General features: G+C 63.5%; 1 long non-coding RNA gene across 1 annotated transcript in view; it reads left to right on the top strand.

The window, feature by feature from the left end:
• Positions 1–2,717: 2,717 nt before the first annotated feature.
• Positions 2,718–10,758, top strand: part of LOC125918375 (uncharacterized) — a 29,657-nt gene continuing 21,616 nt past the window's right edge. Inside the window, exon 1 of the long non-coding RNA XR_007456430.1 lies at positions 2,718–2,910. This is a non-coding gene — a long non-coding RNA (uncharacterized LOC125918375). The remainder of the gene's footprint in view (positions 2,911–10,758) is intronic.

The following is a 10,758-nucleotide window of genomic DNA, read 5'->3' as shown; positions in this document are numbered from 1 at the left end:
CTACCCCAGGGGCCGTCCGGGATGAAGGAGCGTGAATTTAGGCAGGGCCACATTATATAAAAGGGAAGGAGAGCAAAAAGCAGAAATAATGTCAACCTAAGCAATGAGCAGAAAGGAAAGATCTGAGCAACCTCCCCAGTGGTTACAGGTTCTGGCCACTTCTCACGGCCCTGGTCCAACCACCAGTGTTCTTAGCAAACGTTACCGTAGGGGTGTGTTCTCGGCTCTCCCTGCCACAGCCCTGCTGGCCAGCAGCGGGATGATCCTGTCCAAACACCAACACTAGAGTAGACCACATCCCGTGGGGCTGGCCAAGGAGAGTGCCACCGGGTCACCTGCACGGTCCACATGGGGGCCTGCCGCCCCCTCGTCTCTGGGACCTCACTTCCCACTCCAGGCCCCCCCCTCCACTCCCTCCCGCCCACCGGCCGCACTGGCGTGGAGCCTCTCCACCCTTCGCTAGAAGGTTCTTTGCTCCTGGCTCCCCGACGCCTGTGTGCTATGTCAGCTCCCCACATGCCCCAGTTTGTATCTCCTTCCCCCGTGACTTCTCTCCTTCGCACTCCTCATGACCCCACAGGCCACAGGTCACGTTTGTCTGTTCCATCTCGTCTGTGTCCCAGAGAAACGCCAGCTCCTCCAGGCCCAAGACCGTGTTTCTTCTCTCCTGACTGTCAGCTCCTAGAGACGCAGCGACGCACAGTGAGGACAGTGCTGGCTAGATCTGCCGGCCCGCTCGGGAATAAGGTGACGGCGGGTAATCCTCTTGGGCCCCCAACGGCTGCGGGCTCCCTGAACGAGAATGTGTGCGCAGGGCCGGTCCAGGAAACACTCAGGAGAGTGATTATTATTCTGAATCCAGACCCAGCCAGCCAGTGTGAGGACGCCACCCCCCCCCCCCCCCCGGACGCCGGGAGCAGTCACAGAGCCCCACGCTCCGATCTGGGACCCAGAGCTCCGCGGAGAGCCGCACACGGCCTTTCCGGGGCGCCAGAGGGAGATGATTGGAGAGGGTCAGACCAGATGACTGTAAGACACAGGGAATAAACAAGCACCGGGCTAATGAGCCATCTGCTGGGTGGTGAGATTCCCACACCACACGGCGCACCAGCCCCACGGACCCATCGCTGGCTCAGCCCAAACAGCATCAGAACATTCGACAACAGAACTGAACCATGACAACAGTGCTTGCTCCAATTTTCTGGGGGCACGTGATCACAACTGTGAGTCAGGTGACCAACGACAGCCACCCAAACGAGGCCACCCCCGCACCAAAGTTCCCTTGCTGCCCTCTATCTCCCCCTAGTCACTTCCGAATCAAGTCTCGTGTGCCCAGGCTCTGACGTGGCCCCTTCGCTGGGCTGGAGGCCAGGGCAACGCTAAGGGGACATGAAGCCACACGTGCCCGACTGTCCAAAGGCTGAGTGAGGAAGACCACTTCGCCTAAAGACGATGAGCCCCACCTTCCCTGGGGCTCCAGCCTGGCCAGTGCTCCGTGTGGCTGGGCGGGGAGGGGGGGGGGAGTGGGGGGAGGTGGGGAACTCTGGAAAGCCTGGGCACCAGGCGAAAACCGGGTGGCCAGAGAAGGCAAAGGCGGTGACCGTTGGCAGTGGTCAGGCTGGCTCGGGCCGGCGTGGAGGGCGGGAGGAGCCTGTGTGCACCGGGCCCTCTCTCAAAAAGCAACACCCGGTTTTCACCAGCCCTCCCCCCATCGGGTTCCCACTGGGAGATCCCAGAGAACTGGGAGCCACAAAGGAGCCCCCACTGTGGTCTGCAGATCACTCGCTGCCTGAAATCCCTTCTCTTTCCCTCCTGCCTTTCCCACACTCCCTGTAGCCACGAACCAGGTGTGGGGAGGGTGGGCAGAACAGCGCGGAAACCAGCACAGAGCCGGTGGCTGGGTAATCCTCACTCTGGCTCCAGTAAGGACAGAAATAAAATTGCCATTTCAGCTCTGGGTGCAGCTGGGAGAGGCTGTCAGTCCCGAGGATGTACGGAAAACTTAGGCGAGGGACGTGCATGAATGAGAAGCAACTTTTCTCATTTCCTCGTCAAATTAGGCGAGGATAGCAATCGCAGCAGGGGGAGGCTGAACCCAGGGGAGGTGCCCGATGTGAAAGGGGGGCCGGGGTTGGCTAATGACTGCAGGTAGCCTGGGGGGGGGGTGCCCTCAGTCCCTGATGTGTTTGATTAGCCACCTGGGGCAAAGGAGTCACTATGGGCAACTGTCCGTGTGGGGAGGTGACCAGCCTGCAGCCAGAGGGGGTCGCTATGGGATTTTCTGGCCGGCAGAGGGGTGACCAGCCGGCAGCTAGAGGGGGTTACTGTGGGAATCTGGTCACATGGGGAGGTGACCAGCCTGCAGCCAGAGGGGTCACTCTAAATGGGCACCTGTCCAGAGGTCACTTGGAGATAGGCTTCTCTCTTGGCCTGGTCCCCAAGGAGGCTGGAGTCAAGCGGAAGAAGAGGGGGTGTGCCCTAATGTGGGAAGGGAGGGAAGAGGGAGGAGGGAAGAGGTGGGAGGAGGAGGGAGGGAAGGGGAGGAATCGGGAGGGAGGGGGAGGTGGAGGAGGGAGAGAGGAGGTGGGAGGGAAACGGGGGAAGGAGGAGGGGGCGGAGGGAGGAGGGGGAGGCCGAGGCCGGAGGCGGAGCACGAGCCTAGACGCGCGCGCCAGAGGCGGCGGCAGAGCCCGCACCGGTGCGGCGCGGCGCTCTGGTTGGCTGGTCTCCTCCTCCCTCCCGCCGCCGCCCCCTCCTCCCTCCCACTCCCCGCCCTCCCCGCGGCGGCTGGCGTCGAGAAAGTACAGTAAAAAGTCCAAGTGCAGCCGCTCGGCGCACAAGATGGGGTCCGGCTCCTCCAGCTACCGGCCCAAGGCCATCTACTTGGACATCGATGGGCGCATTCAGAAGGTAGCCTCCTCCCCGTCCTTGCAGCCCCCGCTGGGTGCCCCCACCCCTGTGCTCCGTCCGCGCCCCCCACCCCCCTCCCCCCCGTCAGCGCCGTGGCCCTGTGATCCCGGGCCATGGCCCCTCCCCGGGTGAAGGGCGACGCGCGGGGGGGGGGAGGGGGGGGTCGCCGCGGCGGGTGGGGGACCGTCGTCTGTGCGTCCGCGCGTGGTGGGTCCGGGCTGCAGCCTCTGACAACTTGGGCTGGGGGACGGCGGGGCCCTGCGGAGCTGGCATCCCCACGCCTCGGGCCCCGTGGAAAGGGGACGACCCACGCGGGGGTATTTTTTCCGCCTCATGGGCAGAGCTTTCTCTGTAACAGATCTCATCCGGTTGAGTTTGCATGTTCAGAGGGCTGGTACGTTAAGCCTTTCATTTCGCTCCAAACGACCCCGAAGCAGACACCGCGGAGCCAGTGGGCAGCGATGGGCAGCCCTGGGGGATGTGTCCCCACGCAGGGATGGTGACCGTGGCACTGAGGGTGACCGAGTGTGCCGCCACCCCCCCCCACCCCCGGCCAGTAGCAGTGCCTCCTGCCCAGTGGGGAGCAGGTGCAGAGGGGGGATGGGGGTCTTAGAGAGAAGGGACCCTCGTACCTGCCCCCACTCCCTCCGTGTCCCCTTCCAGGCAGGCGGTCAGCTCTGACCGCAAAGGGGGCTCCCTGAGGCTGCTGATCCCCTCCCCCCCACAAAGCGACAGGCTCTGTGGTCCCTCTGCCCTTCTCTGGAGACATGAAGCCCTCCAGATGTCCAGTGACCCTAACCAACTTGAGTCTCATAGGAGAGGCTTCTGGGACAGACCCCCCCCCCTTTGTCCCGGGTCCCTCCCTTTCTAAACCCCTGGCCTGAGCCCAGAGAGTCCTGGACCCGTGCCTCTGATTGGCAGAGAGGGACAATAAGAAAGCTGGCTTGGAGGGGGGATTTTCAGCTCTTCCTGAAGGCCCCGGGGGAGGGGGGGAAGCCACCGTGAGGCAATGACTTCCATTCTTCAGCTGCACATTTCACGGAAGCCCCCCTAGCTGCCGTCTCTCCCCTTCTCTTCTCCAGGACCCCCCACCCCCACCCCTGCCAGGAAGCCAGGGGAGGGTGCCCCCACCAGTCACGGAGTAGGCAGGGGGCAGGAGAGGGTCTCTCCGAGAGATCCGGAGTGCCTCTGCCAGCTTGCCAACAAGCCACCCTCACTGCCACTGTCCCCATGTCCGTCCCGGGGACGTGAGGACCCACCCTTCCCCCACCCCAGCCCGCCCTGGTCGAATCAGAGAGCAGGGAACAGGAAGCATCTGCAAGGGCAGGCTGGCAACCCTCTCGTTTCATGAGCGCTGGGCAGGTGGTCAGGACGGGCCTCCGGCCCCCCGACTTCCAGGACTAGGCGTTTGCCGGACCGCTCAGGAGCCTCAACGCCCTCCTCAGAGGAAGAAACGGCCCCACTTCAGGCGCACGCACACGCAGCCCCACACACGCACTTACACGCGTGCACGCGTGCTTCCACGCACAAAGTGCGCACGAAACCATGCGTGCACACGGCACACACGTGCACAAACACGAACCCGCACACCCGCCTGCACACACACGAGCACACGCTCTCCCGCCCTGCCGGATGAGACTTCTCTGAGGCCGGCCCCCTCGATCTTTCGAAAGAGGTGAGATGAGACCCTGCCGCCGGGTCAGCACTGACAGCTTCTCCCCCAGAGCTTCCCAAAGGTCTCCCCGAGAAGCTGGACCGGAAGCGGGTGAAAAGCGGAAGGCAGGTGTCAGAGGGTGCGAGGGGAGGGCTGAGTCTGGGGGCTCCGCCGGCGGTGCGGGCAGGCTGGCGTGCAGGAGCCGATGCACCTGGGGTGGGGGCGACTTCCAGAAGGCAGCCCTTGAAGGCACACCCGCCCTCAGGAGGGGGGAGGCCGCGGCCTCCTAGGGGCCCGATCTGCTGCCCGGGGCGGCTCCACCCCTTCCCGTGGTTCTGAGCAAGTCCCCCCGCGGCGGAGCTGGCCTCCGCGTCCGAAAAGTGGGACAATCGCATCTGCTTTAGAGACTGGCCTGGGAAGCAGCAAGAGCGGGCGGCCAGAGCGCCTGGGGCTGCGGGACCAGGGTGGGCATCAGGCGCCCACCCCCGGCTCCGGCCACGAACGGCCTCTGGCCGCGGCGCGCAGGGGAGGGGAAGTGCGGGCAGGCGTCTGCAGCCCCTGTTACTGTTCCTCGACCTTGCTCGGAGCGCTCTGCCTTTGCCCTTGACGCTGTCGGAGGCTCGGCTGGACTTGCAGCCCTGGGCAGAGCCGACGCATTTGGGGTTTCCAGGCACGTGCCGGAAAATGACAATGGGCCACTCACCGCACGCCCAGCAGCACCGTGGGGACGTCAGACGTCTCTGCCGAGAGCATTTCCAGCGGTGTTTTCTGTGGCTGCGCCCTCCTTCCTTAAGGTCACAGGCGCCCGGTTGATTCTGAAAGGTCCCCGCGTGCTGGCCGCGCTCTGTCTCCCTTTAACCCAGCAGAGCTCTTCTCCCCCACCGAAGGCCGTGGACACAGACCCCACGTTGCTTCCAAGGGGAAAGCGTGATGGGGGGACGGGGGAGGGTTGAGGCGCGTGTCTTCTGGCATTTGCGCTGCTTTGCCCCCCTGGTCATCAGTCCTGGGCTCCGCCTTATTTCTGCCCTGTGCTCCGCGACTCACCCGGCTCTTGGTCACTGCACGTTCCCCCCAGAGAGGGCACAGATGCAGGGGAAGAACGCCCCCAGCAGTGACCCCCACAGATAGAACCGGGTCCAACAGAGCTTAGGGGGATGGTCCGGAGTTGTCCGAAGGGAGGCCGCCTTCCCTGTCCTGGGGTGATGAGGCTGGGGCGTCTCAGGTGCCCGGTGACACCGTTGCAGCCATCGGATAGTTGGTTCAGTGCTTTTTGACATGAAGGCAACTCCAGACGCGCCCGTCACATACAGTCCCCGGGGCATACAGTGTGACAACAGCAGTGGGAACTGGGGGGATCCTCGGACCGCCTTGGGGAATCGATCTTTCGCCTGCGAGCTTCCCTTCAGAGGCTGTGCACAGTGGGCTCGGAGGGCACAGGTGGCTTCTGCTTGGGGCCCGTGCCCCTCCTGTCCCCCCCCCCACACACACACACAAAGGCAGCACACAGAGCCAGGCCGACCGCGGGCCACACTCTCAGAGCCTCACCCCTCTGTCCACATGCCCTGGGCGCGGTCCTTAACCTCTTCGTAAGGTGCGCGAACCTCCAGTGCCGCTTGACGTAGAATCAACGGGACAAGGCGAGTCACTTAGCCCGCTGTCCGGACGAGCTGTTGAACAGCTACCGTGTGCTGAGCGCTGGGTCCGGTGTGACCGTGACACCCACGATGCCGTTCCCCCCGGTGATGGCCTCACAAATAGGCAACCACAGCTGCCGCAGGGCGCCCCAGGACGGACAGAAGGACACGGGGGCGGGGCAGGACGTGGGGGGCTTAATGGATACGTTCCCTTCCCCCACTCCGAGCCATTGCATTCTTGTCCCAGCCTCACCGCAGCTGGGACCCCAGCCTCACTCTGAACCTGGAGCCCAGGTCCCCAGAAGCAAACGGCCGCTTGACTTGGTGAAGCTGTGTCTACTCTAAAACGAGGGAACAAATGAGAAAACCCGAAAGCGGAGAGCGGTGTTGGAAAGTTGTTCTAGTATCTGTGAGAGACTGTGCTGGGTTCACCGATTGCGGTCGCCCCGCTGACTGCGGTCCCTCCGCCCCAGTGCACCCGGCTGTCGTCCCTTCTCACCAGGAGCCGTGGTCCCCAGAGCCTGGGCCTGCAGTGCCTGGGTCCCGTTGAGTCCCTGCGGTTTCCTCTGCGGCCAGGCCTCCAACAGCCCTGCCCGCCGTCCCTCTCCCCGCCGCCTGCCTCCCTGTGCCCGCCACCCGCCCTGCTCCAGCCCTGCACCCTCCAAGGGACTCCAGGCTCCTCTGCCTTCCTTTCTTGCCTTGGGCACAAACAGCTACTACACTTCTTTAGGGAAACCCCACCTTCTCTTTTGCGAAACGTGGAGCTGCCCCCTGCCCCCCCCCCCGCATGTGGGCAACACAGCCAGGCCCGGAGACCCCCTTTGGGGTATCTCCCCCCTTCCTGGAAAATATGTCTGTCTTGCCACCTGGCAGAGCCTGGTGAAATTGTCCTTTGGAATCCGAGATGTGTGCCCTGCCCTGCCCACGTGCAGAGCCGACGACGGAGGGGCCTCCGCTCCGTTTTTGCGCAGGACCGCGTCCACTGGCCGCGCGACCCGTCGCGAGTTCTCGGGGCCTGGGCGCCGCTGTTATCCCTGCACGACCGCCAGGTGACGGCGACTCCCCGTGGCCATCCTCCAGCGCAGTCTGCTTCTCTTCCTTTAAGTGTTTGTAACTTAACGATGTTTAAGTGGATACTTGAAATGGTAACATAAGCTAATCGCCAAGTTCGGAGACGCCCAGGTTCGGAGAGGGTCTCCAGCTGGAGATGGTCTGGTAGTGATGGGGGAGGAGGCGTTTTGCCTCCAGCTCTGTCCCCCTGGGCTTGTGATGACCCCTCTGTCTCCAGCTGGGTGGGAGCTGGGAGGGGGGATGTAACAAGAACGGGGGTGTCCGGTCTCTTACTGGACAAGTAGATCGACCGGACACCTCTCGGAGAGGAGGCCTGTCCAATCCTGTCTAGTCCGAGGGCACCGACGAGTCAGGGAACCACTGGTCTCCCTCCCCCTTCCCATTCGCCATGGCCCGAAGGTCTCTTAAACAGAAGGACGCGGAGATCTCTCAGACAGCCTGCAGCTCACCCTGTCTTGGAGGGGTGACCACACAGAGTGGCGAGGACCACGGGCCCCGCAGACCCGGCTCTGTCGCTTGACTGCCAGGAAGCCCGAGGGAAGTCGCCTTCTCCTTGGTACGGCGGGCACGGCAGAGGCGCCCCCATGGGGTGACCGCGGATGGCACCAAGTGACAGGCAGAGTGCCCAGGACGGAGCCCGCTCCGCAGGGAGGCTCACGTCCTGTCCTGATAGCAGTCCCCGGCCCGGCACCCCTCCCCCCGCCACCCCCTGCCCCTCCCTCTCCCCTGGGAGACCGCGGCAGGAGCCGAAGCAGCACTCTTGTCACTTGTCCGCATCTCTGTGAGGCCACCGCGAGCCCGAACTCAGCCCCCAGGACCCCAGATGCCTGCTGGAAACACGACCCCTGGAGCCCCGAGCGGCCTGGGCCAGCGGCCTCCCCGGGGCCGCCGTGACCTCAAACACGTGCAGAGCACAGCTCTGGTCTTCAGGGAAGGAAAGCAAGGGCAGAGGAAGGGCTTGGTGTCCCATCAGACAGCTCACGTGACTTGCAAATGAAAGATGAATCAGGGACACGGCCAAGCCGCCGATGTCAGTGCCGTTGATGGGGAGCCCAGGGCCCAGCCCGGCGGTGGGATGGCAGGGACCGGGGGGTGGGGGGGCACAGGCAGCCGTGGCTCCCTGGAGGCTGGGTCCCCACACCCTGGCTTTGCCTCCTGGGAGTGGTGGGCACGTCCCCAAGGCCCTCCCCCCAGCAAAAGGGGATAAGAGAGTCCCCGGAAGACGCGGAGGGCCCCCCAAGTATCCACGTGGACAGCAACCCGCCAGCTGATCTTGCCCCTAGGAAGGATGTCCCTGCACGTCCTAACTCCCCCCTCGGGCATGCGGACGATGAGCTGAGAGGCAGCCGCCTCGAGGCACATCCAGGCCCAACATTCCCATCCTCTGCAGAGGCACGAGCTCCAGGCCGCGGGACCGCTCGAAGCCGGCGTGGTTTGCAAGTTAGCGACCCCGTGGTTTGCAAGTTAGCGACCCCGGCCCCGAACTGGAGCTGGACCCACAGCCTCTTACTCGGCTCCCAGGGCCGTCTCCTCCCGCTTGGTGGTCGAGTGTCTGCGTTCCCAGGGTTCCGGATCTTTCTGAGCAAAAAATATCCTAAGCGCGCACGTCAAGAGCCACCTGCGGGAGCGCGAGGAGCACGCGGCGTCTCTCCCCGGGTGTGTTGGGCACGCGGCCACGTGGCGGGAGATGGCCCCAGACGGTTGCAACCTCAAAAAAACAAATGTCTGTAGTTGACGGTGTGGTTCGTTTGCCTTGAGCGCACCCTCCCTGTCCTCCTGTCCCCCCTCGCCCCCACCGCGGTACCACGCCTGCTCCCCGAATCCCCAAACTGATCGCCCGAGGGGAGCGTTTGCCTGAACAGAAGCAGTACCCCTAAAAACACGGTCTAGAGCGTTAAAGTGGAGCCAGAAAGTCTCATTGAGTTAGCTTTAGGTGCCCTGCATGACTTTTTTTTAAATTATAGCAAGATACATATAAAATTGGGAGCGCCTGGGTGGCTCAGTCGGTTAAGCGTCCGACGCTTGATCTCGGCTCAGGTCACGATCCCAGCGTTTGTGGGATCGAGCCCTGCATCAGGCTCTGCGCTCACAGCACAGAGCCCGCTCGGGACTCTCTCACACGCGCGCGCCCTCTCAAAATAAATAAGTCAACTTAAGAAAATATGTATAAAAGTTATGATCTTAACCACTCCTGGCTGTGGAGCTCTGGGGCATGAAACAGAGTCACGGTCAGGTCACCAGCATCCCCACCGACCATCCTCCCCGACCGAAACTGTGTCCCCGGTACATGCCGCTTCCCCAGCCCCCGGCGCCCACCCTCTGCTCCGTCTCCGTGGACCTGACTCTCCGGGCCCCTCGGACGAATGGAATCAGTCCTTGTCCTTCTGTGCCTGGCGCGTTTCCCTGAGCACGATGTCCTCGGGGTCCGTCCACGTTGTGGCATGGGTCCGCTTCCTGACTTCTTAAGACTGAATAACATCCCCCCCGCGTGTATGGCCCACGTTCTGTCTCTCCGTTCCACTCTCGGTGAACCTGCCTGACGGCCTTTCAACCTCTGTCGTTTCCCTTCTTTCCTCAGCGTGCAAAGCGCGGGCCGTGCTGTGGTGGCACTCTTATTGTCTTTTCTGAAAAGCGGTGTCCTCCCCAAAGCCCTCCGCCGTTTCCTGGCCGCAGTTGCGTTAATCGAGGACGTGGTGTGTGCTGTGGCCGTGAAGGGTGACATGTTATAGGCAGGGACGGTAAACAGTTCGGGGAGGGTGGGCGCTTCTCAGATTCAGTGACGCTCTGTCCACGTACCGACATTATGATGTCACAGTCCAGAGCCCGGATTCTGGGGCACGCAGGCAAGTTCCTTACGTGCCTCGGTGGCTCCATCCGTGAAGGGGGGTGGAGGGAGCGTCTCCCTCGGGGGTCGTTCGGATGAGACACAGGACTGTGTGTCCAGGGCCGAAGCGGGGCCAGTCTGTGGTGAGTGCTGCGTAGAGCCCTCGCTGCTTGTATCGATTTGTTGAGAGTTTATCTATTCACGCTGCGGACGGAAGGCAGTCAGATGCCCGTGTCTTGTTGGGAGGGACTCGCCGAGACCCCCGGCTTCCCGCTCTGGGGCGGCAGGTGGCTCCCGGGCAGCTGGCCGTCAGTCCCCGCGCCCGGCCCGTGTCCAGGCGCGCTCTGTGACATGCAGAGATGCTTCCCGCCCAGGGACACCGTGCTTCCCGGGGCAGCCCTACACCCACCCTCCTGCCCCCCAGCCTTCTCACCGAAGAGAGGACCCACACTTGCCTTTCCTTTCTCTTCTCGCCGGTCCAGAGGTGGGGCCCCGGGATTGCGGAGAGGAGGGAGGGCGGGCGGGGTGGCCGCATTAGGGCTCCAGGCTCCAGCTTCATTGATTTGCCGGAAGGGGTGTGGATGCCACAAGCACTCAACTGTAATTGTGCTGTTGAAGCGAGCAGGGCTCGGGCTCACGGTGTGTGGCCGGTCGCTGCCCGGGCT

This window comes from Panthera uncia, unplaced genomic scaffold, assembly GCF_023721935.1.
Source record: "Panthera uncia isolate 11264 unplaced genomic scaffold, Puncia_PCG_1.0 HiC_scaffold_72, whole genome shotgun sequence".
Taxonomy (NCBI): domain Eukaryota; kingdom Metazoa; phylum Chordata; class Mammalia; order Carnivora; family Felidae; genus Panthera; species Panthera uncia.
The sequence above is the reverse complement of the archived record's forward strand: the minus strand, read 5'-3'. Positions and strand labels throughout refer to the sequence as shown.